Source organism: Rhinopithecus bieti, unplaced genomic scaffold (assembly GCF_001698545.2).
Source record: "Rhinopithecus bieti isolate Rb0 unplaced genomic scaffold, ASM169854v2 scaffold_12640, whole genome shotgun sequence".
Taxonomy (NCBI): domain Eukaryota; kingdom Metazoa; phylum Chordata; class Mammalia; order Primates; family Cercopithecidae; genus Rhinopithecus; species Rhinopithecus bieti.
The window spans coordinates 103,175-123,159 of record NW_016807406.1 but is presented as its reverse complement, the minus strand read 5'-3'; the positions used below and the strand labels follow the sequence as shown (position 1 = coordinate 123,159).

Below are 19,985 nucleotides of genomic sequence, written 5' to 3'. Positions count from 1 at the left end.
GCATGGACACCAAGGGTGAGGTTGGAGTGCAAGTTTCACAAGCAAAAGAACAAAGCTCTCTGCTGCAGAGAGGGGACCCGGAAGAGGGTTGCCATTTCACAGTTGAATACAGAGACTTTTATAAGAAACCAGTGAGGGCTGGGAATCTCATTTGCATAAAGCACAAATTTCTGGTAGCTCCACCCCATTCTCCTAGTGTGCATGCAGGCCCTTAGCTTGAGTTACTCCATATTGCTTTGTTCCCCTTACTGTGCATGTGTCAGAGATGGAATTTTCCATTATGGGCATGTCTGGGCAAGTTTCCTGTTTGGCCTTTCTTATCTGTGGGCATGTCTTATGCAAGCCCCCCTGTGCAAGTTCCCTTATCTGTGCCTGCAGCTTGATTTTTCAGGCTGTTCCTTTGTTTGAAAGAATTCAACCAAGGACCCACTGTAAATGCCTGCCTGATCGTTTTCTTCCTACCTCCTCTCTGTTTCTTTGCTTGTGTCTTCCTCTTCTGATTTATTCTTTTGTTTTCTGAAACATATCCTGCTAAATATGTCTCACCCAAAGGGTGTTGTCATTTTTCAAATAACCTGTTTAACTTAAAGCACCTAGGAAATCATGGTGATAGTTTGGCTGGGAACAGAATTCTAGGATAGAAATAATTTTTCTTTTCTTTTCTATTTATTTATTTATTTAATTCTAATTTTTTTTTTTTTTTTTTTTTTGAGACAGGGTCTCGCTCTGTTGCAATTCAGCAGTGGCATGATCTCAGCTCACTGCAGCCTCCACCGCCTGGGTTCAAGTGATTCTCCCACCTCAGCCTCCCAAGTAACTGGGACTACAGGCATGCACCACTGCGCCCAGATAATTTTCATATTTTTAGTAGAGATGGGGTTTCACCGTGATGGCCAGGCTGGTCTGAAACTCCTGGCCTCAAGTGATCCACCTGCCTTGGCCTCTCAAAGTAATGGGATTACAGGCATGAGTCACCATGCCTAGGATAGAAATAGTTCTTCTGATGAATTTTGGAATTATTGATCCATCGTCCTCCAAATTTTATTGTCCTCCAAATTCTTTGAGAAGTCAGAAACAATTCTAGCTCCTGTTCTTTTGTATGTGACCTGCTTCTCTATCTCTCTCTCTGTCTGTCTGTGTATCTCTCTCTCATACACATACACACACACACACAAACAGCACTTATAGGCTGTTCTCTTTGTCTTCATTGTTCTGAACTTTAACAGTATTGTGATTTATTATGGAGTCTCATGTTATCTTTTCTGGTTGATACTTAATATGCCTATTTAATTGGGAATCTTTTTTCCTTCTGTTCTTGAAAATTGAGGATTTTTTTATTGTTGAGAATGTATTTCTCTCTTACCTTTATCCCGTTCTCTTTATCTACAATGGTCCTATGATTTTCTCTCTTTTCTTTCCTATGTTTCCTCTCCTTATGTTTTTGCTCTATCCTTCAGAAACTTTCCTGAGATTTCTCTTCAGCTCTGTGTCCCCTCTGCCACTGCCAGGCAGGCAAAGGCAAATATTCAGGCTGCACACACATCAGTCCTGCTGCAGCAGCATTTCCAGGGAGAGTCGTGCGGACAAGAGCAGTAGCAGGCATTCAGGTTTCCCATTGCCCTCAGCATTCTAGGGCAAACCACCGAGATCTAGTAAGCTGTGAGATTCCAAAAGAAGGGCACCAAACCTTGGGCTGTACGGCTTCAAACTTCGTCATTATAGAATCACCAGCATCTTTCTTAGTATGATCTGTGGGCTAGAGGACAAGCCTTATGTTACTAGCGCAGTGAACAAGTGGCAGGAGTACCACCTCAGGAGCCACAATTGGGGAAGTACCATGCCTTCCCCTTGTGTGACTGGAGAGTAGGGGCCAATGTTAGACTATAAGAGTTGACTAGGAATAATTGCCATAAACACTGGGCCATGGTTAGTTTCCTCAGAGCATTGCAGAGAGCCTCTTTTTCTGGGAGGCCAGCGTACAGGAGATCAGTCTTAGACCAGTTAACCTTTACCTTTCAATTATCATGACTTAAATTTTTAGGAACTCTCTTCTAGTATCTGAATGTTCCTTATTTGTAGCACCCTTTTCTTGTTTATGCAGATAAACAAGAAACACCCTTTTCTTGCTATTGTCAATTTAATATCTAATATTTCTCTGAAAAAATAATGATAGAATTTCTTTTTCCTTGCTTTGTACTTGATCTTTTGTGTCAGTTGTCCTCACATGTCTATCGACTCATAGTTGTCTGCCCATATTTAAGAGCGTGGCACTAAAAAGCCAATGTGAAGCCATGAACATGTAGATGGAAGTTCATGGACTAAGAACTGGGCCATTTCCTTGTGGAACTCCCCATACCCACATTAATATTTAGGTGTTTCCTTTTTGGCTGATCACTACCTAGAGAAAGAATATCTAGTATCTAGTCTCAATTGGAAGGACATAGGACTCAACACCAGTGTCCTGGGAGCCTCCTTGGGGAAGGAGACTGAGAATCTCAGCTTCACTATATAAACACTCACTAAATCCCTGCTATCCTCAATTCAACCTGGTATCCTCTGACCCAGAGACCTACCTCTGTATTACCTGCTTAGAAAGTAAAATCCCAGAATACTTCTGCAGTGGGGAAGGTTAGTCACCTGGATGCATGGAATAAGGGAGAGCAAATAGGGACCTAATTGATTCTAAACAGCATGCTCCAGTGCTCTGTTACCTGACTTCCAGTGATACCTGAATTCCCGAATCTTTGGGCATTCTTTTGTAGAGTAAGTCAGACTGCTTCTTGTTTTTCCCCACTGCCAGTTTAGGATTCAGGGTTTCTTATCTGCTAATCATTCAGTTGCTTTCCAGTATTTTAATAGTAATACCTCCCAGCCATTCTCTCTGTCTTTATAGGCTTATGCCTTTAAAACACAAAATCCTTGTACTACTGTTTTAAAAAGTTTTAGAAGGTTCCTAGGACTCTAATAGGATCATTGTGACAAGGAAATGAATAATTTAAGGAAGCCAGCACAATGCCTGACACATAATTGTAGGGATAATTTTTGTTATTTTAATATTCAATCCTTATAAAATCACCCAAATTTATAAATTATGTACTATACAGCCAAACAGCATGGACAAGGAGGGCCCTGTGAAATTAAGACCTATGTCATTCACCTTCCCAGTGGTGTCACCATGAGCTTTTAGAATGGTTAGTTTCCATTCCATTTCATTTAGAATGACCTTGTAAAAGAAACAGAGATTGAGTGTGAATGACACCTATCCACGAACATAATAAGCTTTCTAAATCTATGTTCAGCATCCTGTAAGTACACCCTCATATTGAAATGCACATCTCCACTACTGGTAAATTCCACAGACTCCTATTGAAGAAAGAATTGCTCCTCTGAAGTTTGCTACCTCATCTTCTCACGTTTATCACTTCTACAAAGTCATGCAGCTTGCCTCAGGTGACCCTGTGAGGTAAGCAATCTTGCACTGTGTGTGGGCATTTGCGCTGATGCTCCCAGAAGCAACCCTTAGTCCTTGCACGATTTCTGGCCTCAGGAGAATTATACAATAGAAGACAAGTGGGGGAAAAAAAGGTTTAAAAAGATTCTGTGTTTTTTAAAGCCAGATACTTTTCAGATAAGCTTTCCTCAGACCTTTCATGTCCCTGAATAAAGTATATTTTTGGCTATGCCCCATAAACTACTCCAATAATCCATTAAGAAAGCTGTAGAAATCAGCATAGCAAACTATCAGTGAGCTAGTTTAGTTATTCACCGGTTATTAATCTTCTCAGCTCAGGGTCATATTGTCCTGTCTTCAGCATTTTTCACAGTGTCTGATGATGTCCAGAGAGTTAATGGAGGTCCTGAAATGTGGATACAACAAGCATGATAATCCCTTGACTTGATGTCATTCTAGGGATCATCTTCAAACTTTGTGTGTTGCCCTGGCAAATGAGTGATTACTTATCTGGGTGTTTGTATACTGTTCTGGCAAAGAAATGTCTATGTACAATGATAATTTCCTTATGATACTTTCACTAGCAACAAATTGTTTTGAGCATTTGTTATCAGTTTTAGTAGCTGTCATTTTTGTTTCTTCTTTAGCTTCCTTGTAAAATTGAGGCACATTTTTTCATGACTTAGAGGTGCACAATATGAGCATTTTCCTCTAACTAAATTTTACTCTCCCCATCCCTAATCTCTGCATGTTTGGAGAAGTTATCTTTCTCTGAAACTTCCTACACTTAAAACGAACCCAGGCACAAGAGACTTCAATGATGATGATGGTGATGAGGACAGTGATGATAGTGATGAGGATGATGATGATGACATCTTTATTCAAATATTTAAGGCGTTCATCAAATTACATGAAACCACAGGAATATTACAAGTTAAGACACAAATTAACTGACTTACAAGTCAAGTAACTTTCCCACAATCAGTCAACTAGTAAGTGGCAGAGCTAAAATTTGCATCCAGATTTTTCTGACTGCGGAACTCAGTTTCTTAGCTACTTCCAGTCTGTAAGAGCAGCTTTCTGTCTAGAATCTGTACCCTCTCACCACAAGAATCTAGATAGCAGTTTTTCATTTGGATCCGCATGGTACAGGCATCTGTCTTTACACCTGGAAGAGGTTCTTTTACTTAGGATGTCTATATTCAACAAAATATCAGTTGAGATCACATGGGGCATTCTTGACCTTTGCAAGGATTTTGGCGTTTACTCTGAGGTAAATGCGGAGGCATCTTTGTTTCTGTCATATTCTTAGTAATAGCTAGCATTTTTGAGCACTTTTTGTGTAGCAAGCTCTACTCTTGCTTGTTTGTTTTGGTTTTTTGTTTTAGTTTTTGTTTTTGAGACACAGTCTCGTACTGTCGCCCAGGCTGAGTGCAATGGCGCGATCTCAGCTCACTGCAACCTCTGCCTCCTGGGTTCATGCAATTATCCTGCTTCAGCCTCCCAAGTAGCTGGGATTACAGGTGCACACCACCACACCCAGCTAATTTTTTGTATCTTTAGTAGAGATGGGGTTTCACTATGTTGGCCAGACTTCTATTCTTAAAACTTTGTATTGGCTGGGCACCGTGGCTCACACCTGTAATCCCAGCACTTTAGGAGGCAGAGGCAGGTGGATCACCTGAGGTCAGGAGTTCGAGATCAGCCCGGCCAACATGGTAAAACCACATCTCTACTAAAAATACAATATTAGCCCCGCGTGGTGGCGCATGCCTGTAATCACAGCTACTCAGGAAGCTGAGGAGAGAGAATTGCTTGAAACTGGGAGGCAGAAGTTGCAGTGAGCCAAGATTGTGCCATTGCACTCCAACCTGGGCAACAAGAGCAAAACTCTATCTAAAAAAAAAAAAAAAAAAAAAAAAAAAAAAACTTTGTATTATGTCACTCATTTAATCCCCAAAGTGTGAGGAATACATTAGTATTCCTATTATTAATTCCCATTAAATCTGGGGAATCTGAGGTACTGAGAAAATAAGCAACTTGTCAACACAGTCAGGAAGTAGTAGAATTAAAATTGAAACTCAAGAAGTCTGGCTTCAGTGTTCACATTTTTAATCCCAAAGCTAAACTGTTCAAGGAGTCTAATTTTCCAATATGTAATGAATATGTAAAACACATCTTATAAAAAGAAATAATGAATATAGAATGAATGTTTTCAAAACTTGGAAATGTTTTAAATCCACATATTTTTGCCTCCTCTTGAGCTGAGCCTTCATTTATGGCACTGGGCTCCATGCATAACCAAGACATTACTATGTTTGGGAGCATTTGATGGTTAAATCTAATGATTCCTTTTTGGCTTTCTCAGAGATGCTTCTTTCCATTCTTCTCTTGGATCCTTTTCTTACCTCATAACCCTGTGCTTGGTCAGATTCTCATTGTTTCCTTCCCCTTCTTATGTCTTGACTTCTGCAAGTACCTCTGGTTCTGACATATGTCACATTCTATCCGAATAAAAAGAGAATTAGGCAAAGCTCATTTATACCTAAACATTGGCAGCCACCCAAACACCTCTTTCACAGTGAATTAAAGTAAGCAGTGAGCTGTAGAGATATTGGAATGGAAATCAGTAAATTATAGGGCTTTTGAACCAACCATACCTGGGTCCAATACCTGTTTTCTCCTTCTCACTAGGTCTATGGCCTCAGAGAATACACTTAACCTCCCTAAGGGAGCCTCGGATACTTTTGTCTATTCAGTGATGATCATGATGATGCCTATATCATAGGGTTATGAAGTGTGTCTGCTAGTGATCCACTCACTCTGCAGATATTTACTGAGCACCTATTATGTGTCAGTAACTGTGCTATGTAGAAGGTATCTATGCAGAATTAGAGAGGCATTTTCTCTGTTTCACATGCTTATATTTTAGTGAGGTCGTAAAGGCAACCATGTAGTACAGACCCTGACACATGGTAAACGCTTTCTGTACATAAATTGCAACGATGATGAGAGTTGATGGTGCTCAACACTGGTGATGGGGCCATCATGGTATCACCACCATTTGCCTAAGAACTTGAAATAGAAATTCCAGTCCACAGGAACTAGTCATCAATAAGAAATCTACTTGTTTTCTGTCAGTTATTTTTCTCCTCATAAAAATGACCTATTAGATAACCACAAAACAAAAGAGAGAGTGTTTGGTCGATACATCCCTAAACAACTTGATAAATATACTACAATATTAGCTTTTGGTGACAGTAATAAAGGTAGACATTTTAAGAATTTTCTTTTTTTTTTTTTTTTTTTTTTTTTTTGAGACGGAGTCTTGCTCTTGGCCGCCCAAGGCCTGGAGTTGGCAGTGGGGCCGGCTCTTCAGCTCACTGCAAGCTCCGCCCTCCCGGGTTCACCCGCCCATTCTCCTGTCTCAGGCCTCCCGAGTAGCTGGGACTACCAGGCGCCCGCCTTGTTCTGCCGGGCTAAGTTTTTTGTATTTTTTAGTAGAGATTTCGGGGTTTCACCGTATTAGCCAGGATGTCTCGATCTCCTGAACCTCGTGATCCCACCGTCTCGGGGCCTCCCAAATGCTGATTACCTGCTGGGATTACAGGCTTGAGCCACCGCACCCGGCCAAGAATTTCTTTTAAACACATACATTAAATCTTCTGTTGAAAGGCAGTGGGCTGACAGATGTCCAAAAGTCATAAGTTAAAGTAAACTCTTCTAGCACCAAGGTGAATGGTCATCTTTATCCTTAGCAAACAGAGAATCTTTTTTTAAGTCATGCAATCCTATAGATGCTGCATTTTCTTTCTCCATGTTTTACCTCCTTTTCGAACCTGTGGTTTAATGATTCTGAATTTGCCACCTTTCTCATCAGTTTCACAATTAATCCTCTGAGTAATTTTTCAGTGACATCTTTTCCTTTTGGAATGTGCATTTATGCAGTCCTCTGACTTGAGCAGCCAGATTACCATTGGCGCATGAAGTGTCTTTGGTGTCTTTGGATTTAGCTGCTAGCTTGAAGCATCTGGCAATCGAACATAAACTCCTGTACTTGAGCATTCATGCTTGAACCAGAAATTACTTTGTCATCTCCACTGGCTTTTATTAAGCAGCCAACAGCTGCCTTGGAACTATGACTTACTACAGTGAACTGGTTCCCTTAGAACATTGCCCTCTTCTTACTCTCAAAATAAGTGTCTCTTTTTCCTTTCTTCCCCATGCAAATCTTTGGCATCAATAGTAACGGTAATAATAGTATCTCATACTCTGTAGCTCTTTATGTTTTATGAAACATGTTAAAATCCATTAACTCATTTTGAATTTTATAGTCATCCTGGGATGCCAAATACCATCTCCTCCAAATTACAGATAAGAATACTACAGCTCAGAGACGTCGAATGACTTGCTGGTGGTTTCATGCCTAATCAGTGCTGTATGGCCACACCTAGAAACTAGGCTTTTAGACACTAAATTGAGTGTTTTATAAATTTCATCGTGATGACATTTGTAGCAAAACCTAGGTTAGTATCAGAGTGTCACTAAGAGAAAGTCTTTTACTCCCTGAGAAATAACGTCCAGCAACTATTTCTGAGTTGAACTCTATACCTGGGCTAATTTCCTGTGAACTGAGAGTCCTGCTTGTTACTGGTGCTCCAGCATTGTTTGGGAGCTCCTGCCATGGGAAAATAGCAGGGTATCCTGTTGGTCGCCACATTGCCCAAGTGAAAATTGCATCCTGCATGAAAAGTGCCCTCTGGGGTTGTTAAAAGTGTCAGGTCCTGCCTGGTGTGGTAACCAAATGCAAGATAACCTTTCTGTGGAAAGCAAGCATATGATGGATAAGAAATGATTTTGTAAACTTGGACTGATCTATAAATGCAAAGAACCATATGCCTTGCACATCTTGCCTGCTTGAGTAAGTGAATGATTTTTCTTATGTATCTCTCTGTGAATATTGGTTTATTTGATGCTGCAGCAGTTTGCAAACCCTGTTCACTCTTTTGCACTGCAGCCCAGAGACACACCCTGGGGAGTTGGCATGTGTCATACAAATAATGTGTACCTATTTATTATAACCTAGGCTTGGGTCTTGCCTCACTAGCTTTCCTACCAATACTGAGCTATTAGATTCTAATGGATAATCTAGGAAGTGAATACATTCCTGTAAACTTTAGCAAATTTTATTGAGGAACAGACATTTAAATGTACACACTGACACATACACACACACACACACACACACACCTACCTAGGGGTTTTGTTTGTTTTAATTCAAGTGAGTAACATATTTGTGGAATGAGGAAGTCATTAATGTTTTTTGACTAACCAAGACCTAGCCAAAAATCTATTTCTCTTTCTGCCCTTAATCTCTTTCTGAAGTATCCTGCCAATTTTTCATGCTGACCGTTTCTCAATATTTTCAGTCTGTAGTAGTACTAGAGTGCTTCACTTATCACCATGGCAAAGCCTTTAGAGAACAGTAAATGTGGATTTGGAAAATATGGGACTTTGGGTCACATCAGAACTCTGAGTTAAATTTCAGGTAACTTTTAGTTGAAAGTGGCAAGATACAGCTTATCTGCAAATGACTGTAATTATAAAGATAGAGCTTGCCCAACAAAGGGTTTCTATTTTAATATCATAAAAACCAAAAGATGGAATGGTGCTCCACTAAACACTGCCTTTTCACTTTCAAAAATCCTTTTCTAGCTCTGTGTACTTCACATCGTGTGAATGTCGTTTATTAGTATGTGATGTCTTTGTGGAGTAGAGGATTCTGCCGCTCTCTGCTTGTCTGTCTTGCTCTGTTTCTCTGCATTTTCATCTCCTTTTTCTTGTCTCTTGGCTTTAACATTCTTTCCACCTCCATTATCCTTCATATTAGATTAGATCTAACTTTTAAATTATTTGATGTATCTTTAAATTTTATGTTCCCTGTAATTTAAAAGACATGAAAAGTTGTAAACATCTCTCTGAAAATAAACTAAATTAAGTTGCTTTAAACTTCCCTGACCCTTGATTGATTTTTTTTTTCTCTTTGGGTCAGCAACTCTCAATAGAGAGAAAAGTTTCCCTATCTCTAGTGTGGAAGATTGGACTAAATGTGCGGTGACCCTCAAACCTGCTCCAGAGAGTAGTTCTTCCTTATAAGAGTGAGTTTTCCAATGATTTGCCTCTTTCTCTTCAAAATGAAAAACAGTAACAAAGTGTTAATTCAGGGCTCTTCAGATTTTCATTCTCCCTCCTCTAAATTTCACTGAATGTGTTTATGGATCCCACTATGAAGCAAACAGTGCAGCAGGAAGAAGAGTCTCTTTTAGTTAAACTCATAATGCCTTACCTAGCTGCACACAAAGGGGACATTTCAACAATTGCAGGGGACCTAAGAGCTATTAATAGTTGCCCATTCTGAAGGGTTTCAGGAAAAAGTTGACTTAGAATTACAGACAAGCCCTCAAACAAGCTAGTCAGTGATGGACCAGACTATTGGGGGTGGGGGAGGGAGGATTGTTTAAGGTTTTGTTTTGCGGAAAGCATTATAAACCAACCCTACCAACATCAAATAAAGACAGGGTAGCTAATATTGTCTATCAAGATATTAATACCTTCTATTTTAAGCTTCATATGCTCCTCCGTGACCTCATCTCAAACCTATAAGCAAACAAAGAAGTACTGCTTTAGAATATGCGAATTACTGCTTCTTTCCCAAGATGCAGTCCTTAAGCAGAGGAATCTGAAAACATGTGGAAAATTGCTAACAGGAGCAGGTTAAACAGAAAAAGAGGGACACTCTCCTTCTGCTGAGGTTTCAGCACCATCTACTGTCCAGAATATTAATTCTTCCTCACATTGCACTGTGTGTGAATGGGCACTTCGTTGTTCCTTTGCATGTAATCGCAATGGAAGGCATTGTCTTTGGAATTCGTTGTCCTTGCCTCAAGGTGCACATTTCCTTTCTTTTATAGTTTAAGTAAATATTCGCTTACTTTGTATCAGTAGATGCAGCCCAATGCCCAGCAGATGCAATAATATTCCTTTAATCAGCAAAGATCTTATTATGCCATTCTTATGCATTGACTATGATGACATTTACTGTATTTCACTGACACTAATGGGATTTTGGGGGGACTATTTTGCTCTGTGAGTCATAAGAGAGAGTTACTTATGTACAGTCGCTGAAATAAATAGAAAGCATTCTAATTATTATTTGATGAAAATGTTTCTCTGTGGGTAAAAGATATCTGTGGTTCCCATTTATGATTCTTTTTTATATTCCATCATAGTCAAAGGCACTCCATAGAGTGATTTTAATTATACCTTGATTCAAAGATACAATGTATTTAATTTGTCATTGAGAATAGTCTTTTCCTCGTCCTTTTAGATTGTCATTTCTTTCAAATCATAAAGAAAGCTTCAAAAAGAAAATGTGAGAGGGCAAATTTAACATATTTCCCCCTTTCCTCTTCTGTTATTACTTGCTATTTTGCTTGAGGAGATATTCTTATTCATAATGGAAGGTTAGGCACCTGCAGAAAATTATTTGCATTTAGAAAGACATCCCAGATGAGAAACCCTGCTACTGAAATATGGCACAAATCCAAACCCAGGAGGTTTGCTTTCCCTGGTGATGGGTAAAGATTAAAACAAACAAGTTGACCATGAATGACTTTAAGACAGATTATATCTTGCTTATTAAAAACAAACAAACAAAAATCTCCTTATTAATAGTTGTAACCAAGTTAGAGACTTGGGAGGCAACCAAGAGCATTTGAGCATCATTAGAACAGTCTTCATAATGAAATAGGTTCTTTATGCTACACATTTTGACCAGGCAAATCTAATAACTTTGATTACCACTTGGCTGCTTGTTTCCCAAGTACCTATACTTGGCCACCCTCAATTGGCTTGTGCATAGCAGTTTCCATTTGTGGCAGTCAAGCTTATTAAACAGCTCTGCTTTGTGATTTTCCCCCAGTCCTTGAAAATAGATCGGTAAGCATTCCGCTCAGGGGCGATTTGTAAATTGCTTTACAGAAGGCTCCAGTTTGTGCTCATGCCAACTGGGGTCAAAATTTGCCTTGTGTTTTCTTATGATGCCATTTGTCAAGTTGCACACGTTGTTCCAAGAACCAGGTCACAATACTACGTGGCAGTGCTTCTTGGTACGAATCGATTGAAAACCTTGACTTGTGAAAGTACCCTATGCTAGTGCTGTGTTTTTTCTGCCATCTAAAAGGGAAGATTTACTTGTCTTCAGCCAAAATACACTTACTGTTCTTTTTCCAATTGGTTCCTCTTCCCTTCTTCTTAAAACATATTTAATTATGTTAACAAAAGAGAGGTAAGATAAATAAGGGTGCTATTGAGAGAATTAGCCTATGTTTTAAAATTGTAAAAATTCCTAATTCACAGGCATAGTTCCTCAATGGAAAACAAATGTTAGTGAAAAGTAAATGTGTCTAAAAGAGATCAAATGTGTAAAGAATTTTCCAAAGAGCAAAATTATAAGCAAATGAGATACTTAGGAACAAACCAAATATATAGATGTCTGATATTATGTGAATGATGATAACCTGAACAGATTTTATTTCATCAGGCTATTTCGGCAGTTAAAGCTTATCCCTAAAATCAGGACTTGGAGCTGAGCTCCCTTCCAGGAACCTAGGGCAGACAAAAATTTCTACCCAGATTGGAGACCTTTAAAGGACATTTACCTGTGGCCAGAATGGTCAGCAAGGCCACCCCAAAAAAAGAGCCAGACCTGTACAATGTAGGGTGCAATGCCCTTTATTTTGCTGTGCCGTGATGTGCAAACCCCAAATTTTTCACATAACAGGCCTTTACAACCACACAACAGGGAGAAGTGGGTGCTCATGAGGAAGAAAAAACTTCAGTTGTAAGATGAACTCCCAAACCAAAATTACAAAGATCTTGAGGAAGTCTGCCACCATAAGCGACGATCAGCAAATAGAACAAATGGTACTCGATCAGCAAATAGAACAAATGGTACTTCAAAAGTAGCAATAATGGAACCACCTGAAAAGGACTTTTAGCTAAGTATATGTAGATTTCTCAAGGATAACCTCACCCACCCCATCCATCATTTCCTGCTTCCTTCCTTACCTTCCTGACAGAATGGATCTGTTTCTGCAAAGTAACTCAGGAGGAATAGAACAAACTGGAAACTGTGTTTTCATTTGTTTGTTTTGACAGCTGCTTCAAAATGTAGATCCTAATGACCCAGCAGAGAATAGTAATTATAAAATTAATCAATGTTTCTCCCATTTAAGGATGAATTATTCTCTAAAAACTAAATATAATTTTAAGTAATGCCTTGCTCCTGGCAATAGGTATTTTATGAAAGTATTAATTCAGATTTTCTCCCTGGTATGAAATGCAAAAACACAGTGTTTAAATTTTAGGGAACTGATATATTTGCTTTACTCATTCTTCTTTTATAAGTAGCATAAAACTTTAATTTTAAATGGCATATGCTCTAGAATTAGCATTCGCCATCTTTTTTATTTTATTGTTCTGTGGAGTATTCATTTTAAATATTTACATTTTAAGTACTAAAGCAATCTGAGCAACCTTCCCTTTCCTGTCTGGCACAGAAGAGTAATCACAGTGAGTGAGGATGCAGAATGGTGAGATGGGTTGGAGAGCTGTTTGGAGACATGGTTGTGGGTGAGTATAGAGATGGTGGGCAGAGGAGACACCTGGCAGGGTTGACAGATTGGTTATACTAAACAAAATGTAAGTTGATTAAGCAAATTAGGAAATGTTTTCAGGATAAGATATAGAAATATTTATAGATGTGTAGGTATTATACATGTATACACACGGATATTTCCCAGCTCTGTTGCTGAGAGGGCCTAGGATCAATGACCCTCAGTAACAATAAGCACATTGGGTGTCCACCTCTTGATTTCTCAAAGCCATCCTCCACTAAAAAAGAACCGGAGCTCCCTGACAAAATGACTGACTCTAGGACTATTGCAGGAAAAAAGTATAACGTGAACCTTACTGGACCAGAAAGTAAAGAAACACTTAATGAATAATAATAAAATGTAAAACATACAAAGAGCCCAACTTAAAAGGACTCCTATTGGCCAAAATGGGAACAATTTGAGCGTCAGTGTAAATAATGTTAGTAAATGTATTACCACCTGTCAAAATAAGCCATGAATTTATCCTAATGTAAGTAAGTATATAAATAAATGGGGGAGAGGGGAACACTCTTCCTTGGAGTAGAACGTCAGCTGATATATGTAGAAGGAAAGATAGCAATGGAGAATCACCATTTGACAACCATCATAAAAGTCATTAATTCAGGCAGGAGTCTTCAATGGATTACAAGGCTGGCAGGTACAAGTTTGATGACCATCAGGTACTGGTGTAATCTTGGAATACCTCCCCACAAAGTACTCATTATTTATTATTTATTTTAGTTTATTATTCTTTTTGAGACAGAATCTCACTCTGTTGCCCAGGCTAGAGTGCAGTGGGGCGACACTGCAACCTCCACCTCCTGAGTTCAAGCAATTCTCTTGCCTCAGCCTCCTGAGTAGCTGTGACTACAGTGCACCACACCCAACTAATTTTTGTAATTTTTTTTAGTAAAGGCAGGATTTGACCATGTTGGCCAGGCTGGTCTGGAACTCCTGGCCTCAAGTGATCTGCCTACCTCTGCCTCCCAAAGTGCTGGAATGGGATTACAGGCATGAGCCACTGCAGCCAGCCAAAATACTCATTATTTACAAGGGTATAAATGGTAAGAATAAGATGGAGAAGCCAGGCAAACACCATATATATATGTGTGTATATATGTATATATGTGTGTGTGTGTGTGTATTTGTGTGTATATGGTAGGGAAAAGGGGTGTGTGTGTGTATACACACACACACACACACACATATGTATATGGGGGAGAAGAAAATAAGCAAATACAGTAAAATATTACCTACTGAGGAGTCTATATGAAGGTGAAAGAGTTCTTTGTACTTTTCTGACAAACTTTCTGTATATTTGAAATTATTTCAAAATAAATTATTTTTTAAAACCAAGAAAAAAGTACAAAATGTGGCCTTATAAGCAAATTCAGTAATAAACCCAGATGAAGGGCCAGTGCTTGCCTGGTGAGTGCTGAGTTAACCTTCAGGTGGTTCCTTTTTAAAATTCCATATTCAACATAAGTCAGGGTAAATAATAAGAACTTAATATAGCCTCCTGATTTACAGTACTTCAAGATTCAAGGCCTTATTTTCATCAGTCTCCAACAGGGCCACTCACAGATCTTCCATAACTTATCTTTAACCAACTCTCATGAGTAGGAACAGTACTAGGCACCAGGGACTTATAAAAGTGTAAGATCTAGTCCCTGACTGCCAGAAAGCTGATCAGTTACAGGGGGAGAAGCAGGACACGTGTAAAAAAGACAAACGATTTTGCACAACAGGGCACTAGCTTAATGCTGAAGAAAAAAGAACAGTTAATTCCGATGAGCTTCATGAAAGGACAGGATCACCAGTGACAGGATCACCAGTGAACAGGAAGGGCATGAGGGGAGGTGGCTCGGATTCATGGGCTCTTCAAGACAGTAGGCTTTTTCCAGCCTGGCTGGCCATTAGCAGAACCTGGCATCCCGTCTCTGAGGGCGCCCACCTCCACCTGAATACCTCCAGAAATGGAGATTCATATTCTTCTGTGGCAGCCTGTTTCCCTGTTGGAAAGGTCAAATTAGTAGAAAGTTCTTCGTTCCACAGAGCCAAAATATGCCTGTTTGTATTTACTCTTTGCTTTCTACTTTGGGGCAACGCAAAATAACCTTAGCTTATCTTCTGCCTATAAGCCCTTCACATATTTGAGAACTACTGTCATGTCTCTCCTAATTTACCTTTCTCATGCCAAATACTTTCAGTTATTTTAGCTGTTAATGGAATTATTAGATCTTTCACTAACCCAGGTATACTAATGTATCAATGAATCTAAAACAGGTTCCTCATAAGCTGTGGTCTGACTAATGCAAAATATAACCAGATTAACACCTCCCTAAATTGGAACATCATGTGTTATTAATGCAACCTAAGATTGCATTCCCTTTCTTTACCAGCTGCACGGACTCCATGCACACTGAAATGCTCAGGTCTTATCCATGTGAGCTGCCAATCCCCCAGTATGTGCCTAGTAGCCGATTTTGTAAGTGTAGTTTTTTGCCTTTATCCCTATTAAAGTTTGCCTAGGTGAAAAGGTTGGTCCCGCTTGAAATCACTGTGAATCTTGATTCTCATCTAATGTTTAGGGTATGCCTTTTAGATGTGTGTTTTATGCAAAATTGATACAGTTTATCTTGCATTGATTTTTATTGAAAAGAGGGTACCAACTATAGAATGTTGAAATTCATCCCTAGAGATGCTATCTCAGGATTATTGTCGTCATTAATCAGTAGTCTTTGCTGTGGCATTTAAATATTATTAAAAATAATTATCTGACCAGTCCCCTTGTTTCATTTGAGGTGAGCTTGCTGTCTGCTCTTTGACTAGCTCCAGCCCTTTGAAGAATCCCACTTTTAAATTCTCCCTATAAAAACTAATTTAAGGAAAAAAGATACAATCCTACTGAAAGGCATCATCAAAACCATTGCAGTCAAAACATTTGTTAACAAAAGAGATGTGTCTCCTTCCACGAATGAAGATGACTAAAACACACATTAAATACTATCCTGATAGGCACAAGTGAATATCTTGGCACTGAAAATGAAAGATAAAGAAATTATAAACAAAAATAGAAGAACTGGTAGGATATCAGGAAAGCAACATTGAAATGGAATTCTTATCCTGTGGACCCAAAATCACTTATTTTTGGAGATAATAAGAACTATCAGCCAGGTATGGTGGCTCACGCCTGTAATCCCAGCATTTTGGGAGGCCAAGGCCAGAGGATCTCTTGAGGCCAGGAATTTGAGACTGACCTGAGCAGCATAGCAAGACCCTGTGTCTACAAAATAATAAAACATTAGCCAGGCACCAGTGGCTCATGCCTGTAATCCCAGCATTTTGGGAGGCTGAGGCAGGCAGATTGCCTGAACTCAGGAGCTTGAGACCAGCCGGGGCAACATGGCAAAAACCCTGTCTCTACCAAGAATACAAAACAAAAAATGGAATTAGCTGGGCATGGTGGTGTGCACCTGTGGTCTCAGCTACTCAGGAGGCTGAGGTGGGAGGATCGTTTGAACCTGAGATAGGGAGGTTGCAGTGAGCCAAGATTGTGCCTCTGCACTGCAACCACAGGGAGAGAATGAGACCTCATCTCAACAATAGAATAGAATAGAATACAATAGAATACAATAGAATACAATAGCATAGCATAGCCGGACGTGGTGTTGCATGCCTGTAGTCCTACCTTGATGGGAGGATTGCTTGAGCCCAAGAATTTGAAGTTATGGTGAGCTTTGATCATGCTGTTGCACTCCAGCTTGGGCAATAGAACAAGACCCTGTCAAAAAATAAAAAACATAAAACAGTGCAGTGTTTTAAAAATAGAATTCTTATCCAATGGACCCCAAAACACTTCTTTTTAGAGGTAACAAAAGCTATAAATCAGAAAGTTTTTCCACCCACAGTGAAAGTGAAAATGTAATAAGGCTTAGGTAAGTGTTGTGATTTATACATCTAATCGTGGATCTGATTATTAACTGATTAGTCAATATTATTAAAAATAATGGTTAATAATTAACTATTCCTCATGGTTATAATCCTTAAAACAAAGCACTTAGTTTACCTTTTGTCATTTGTACATTACAGAAAACACCGTAGAAAGTAAAAGAATTTTTCATTTTTACTCTAGGAGAATTAAGCACTTGGTAAATATATATATTTTTAAGCATCGGTCCTCTGGAGTTCAGAATTTATCATTCTACACAGTATGAACCAACCACAAGTAGGAAAGTTTAGGCATGTTGTTGGTCCTATTTATTGTTGCTATTTGATTACATCCAAATCCAGCCATCAGTTCACATCTTGAGTTCTAATTGCCTTTGAGATTTCTATGCACAGAACAATAGCTGAAGTGACTCTTCAGAACAGAAGTCATAAATATAGGTTCTTCCTGATCTTGATGAATTAAAACCAAAGGAGAGGAGACAGTTTGTTTTGCAGGAAGCCATCTGTTTGTATACAGGGTTTGTATTCAAATTTTAGGAAATTAATCAAGTAAAAAGCATCAAAATTCACAACACAGAAAACAAGAGAGCAAACATACACTTTGAGAAAACCAAGTCGCTAATGAGATTTTTGAACCTCTTTAGTTTAATCTTTTCTTGTCCCTAGGAGACCTCTCTGGTATGTGTACAGTACATGACGTTGCATTGATTCTTGCTACTTCAGGGCTCAGCACATGAATCGGGGACAAGTGCTGAGTTAATGAATCAGCAGCTGTCAGCACAACAACTGTACCAACATAATCCTTGATTCAGGGAACTTCTCTGGTCCTTGGTTAAAAGACAGCTAAATTTACCAATAATAAAAATCTGTCCCAGATCCCTACATGTGCATAAAGAGGTGAACGTTTCTTTAGGAGAGAAATGTCATTCAGAAACGTGAGCCAGAATTTCACACGGCTCTAGGCTTTGGGGTATGTGCACCTCCTTGCTTCTTGCCCAGAAGTTGTCAGGAGATAGGGAGACAAGACAATTTTGGGGACTGGAGACTGGACTTTTGACTCCGCACTCAAGTTTGATGTGTAGGCTTAGAGCTACAGCCAGCATGTTAGGCATGAAATCATCACTGCTTGTTACCTAAGGCAGTAACTTCATTACTCATGCAGTGAAACCCTCTGCAACCATCTGTACCCCATGGCAGAAATTCTTTAAATTCCTTCTGCATTTGAATATCTTCAGTTGACTACACATAATCAAGAGTGCAAATTGCTATATTATGCCCTTAGACTTATTCTCTGCATGATTTGCATGTGCATATCATGTTTTCAGTGAAAAGAAAGGCAGAATCGCACAATAGACAATATCTTAATGACTCTTAGACACCAGTCTGCTCATGGGTTAAACAGGGATGATAATAGTACCTATTTATTAGGAATAAATGAAATAATTCATGTAAAGTGCCTAACAGTGCTAAGGGACTCAGTTATTATGAATGTTCTTATTCCCTCAGCCTCTGTTACATCTGTTATCCTTGTAAACACAATCCATGCTTGGTGGATAAATCAACAAATAAATGAATTAAAATGAAAATCTAAATTGCAGAATCAGTGGGCAGCTATTTAAAGTAGAATTAGGCAGCATCTTTATGAAATAAAACCCATAGAGATATATTATTTTATCCGGGGATCTGTTTCAGTCTTCATTTTTTGCTTGCGGAAAATGTAAATTAAAAAACATCAAATGACATATTAAGTCAAAATGGGGCTATTCCTTGATGTTTGCTTAGAATATTTGTGCTTACCTCTTTTCCTCATTTAAAATAAAATAAAATAAAAAACTTAATCACTATCTATTCCCGATGGTAAGTGAATCAACATAGCAGATTTTTATTATGTAGCCCTCAAAGCCTCAGGTTTTCAAATCAGAGGTTTTCTACCCCATTACCTCTTTGCTGACAGTACCTGTTGTTCACTTCCCATTTCATGGACATCACTCATTTAACAGTGACTGAAAGCACATTAATCTATTTATCATGATCTTTTCCTATTTTTAGAAAACAGCAAAAGTATATCCCACTACTAGATTATAACCTATTTAGGACAGAGATTTCCCTTTTCTAACTATCTGAGAGATTTTCTTTCTGTAGTTGAATAAAAGGATAGAAAAAATGTTTTAAATACTCTCTTTAAAGAGGAAATGTTAGCGTGGGTTATCAGTAAGTAAGACTCACAAAAATTCTCCTATCAGATATGATTTCAAAATTCCCAGCTGATATTTTAATCCAAGAGGTCCCCTGGATAAATACTTATATACCTCACAGCCTGAAATGCAATCCCATGACTATGGGAGAGGATTAGTCGTTGTTCTTTCATTATTTGGTTTGGTTTTGGTTTGTCTTCTTTGTAATTGTTTGATTGGCTTGATTTGGTTTAATATATAGAAATTCCTGGAATATGGCCTAATTCAGAATTTTATTCTTTAGGCATGCATATGGCCTTTACATTGAATCCAAACTGCTTCTCACGTGTGTACTCTCTGACACCATTTATGAAATCATGTTGCACAAAAATAAGAAACTATGGATGTGAATGTAGTTTTAGAGTTCATAAGCTGTCTCAGCTAAGCAAGCCCATTCTATTCCCAGTTTTAACTATAATGTAAAGGGTGAATTTTAAAGCTAATTGATGGTCCTGATTTTTAAAAAGTAATATACCTGTATCATTTTGTCAATGATGTTCATTGCAGCATTATTTAAGATTTCTAATTATAAATATTAGAAAAATGTCTAATAAAATTTGCTAAAATGCCAACTAGTTTCAAAATTGGTAAAACTATAAGCTTAAGGCAGATTATAAAAATATGTTGACAAAG

General features: G+C 38.6%; 1 protein-coding gene across 7 annotated transcripts in view; it reads left to right on the top strand.

The window, feature by feature from the left end:
* The window catches only part of CNTN4 (contactin 4), a 1,016,652-nt gene that overhangs the window by 962,827 nt on the left and 33,840 nt on the right, over positions 1-19,985 (top strand). The gene's annotated exons all lie outside the window — the stretch shown is intronic.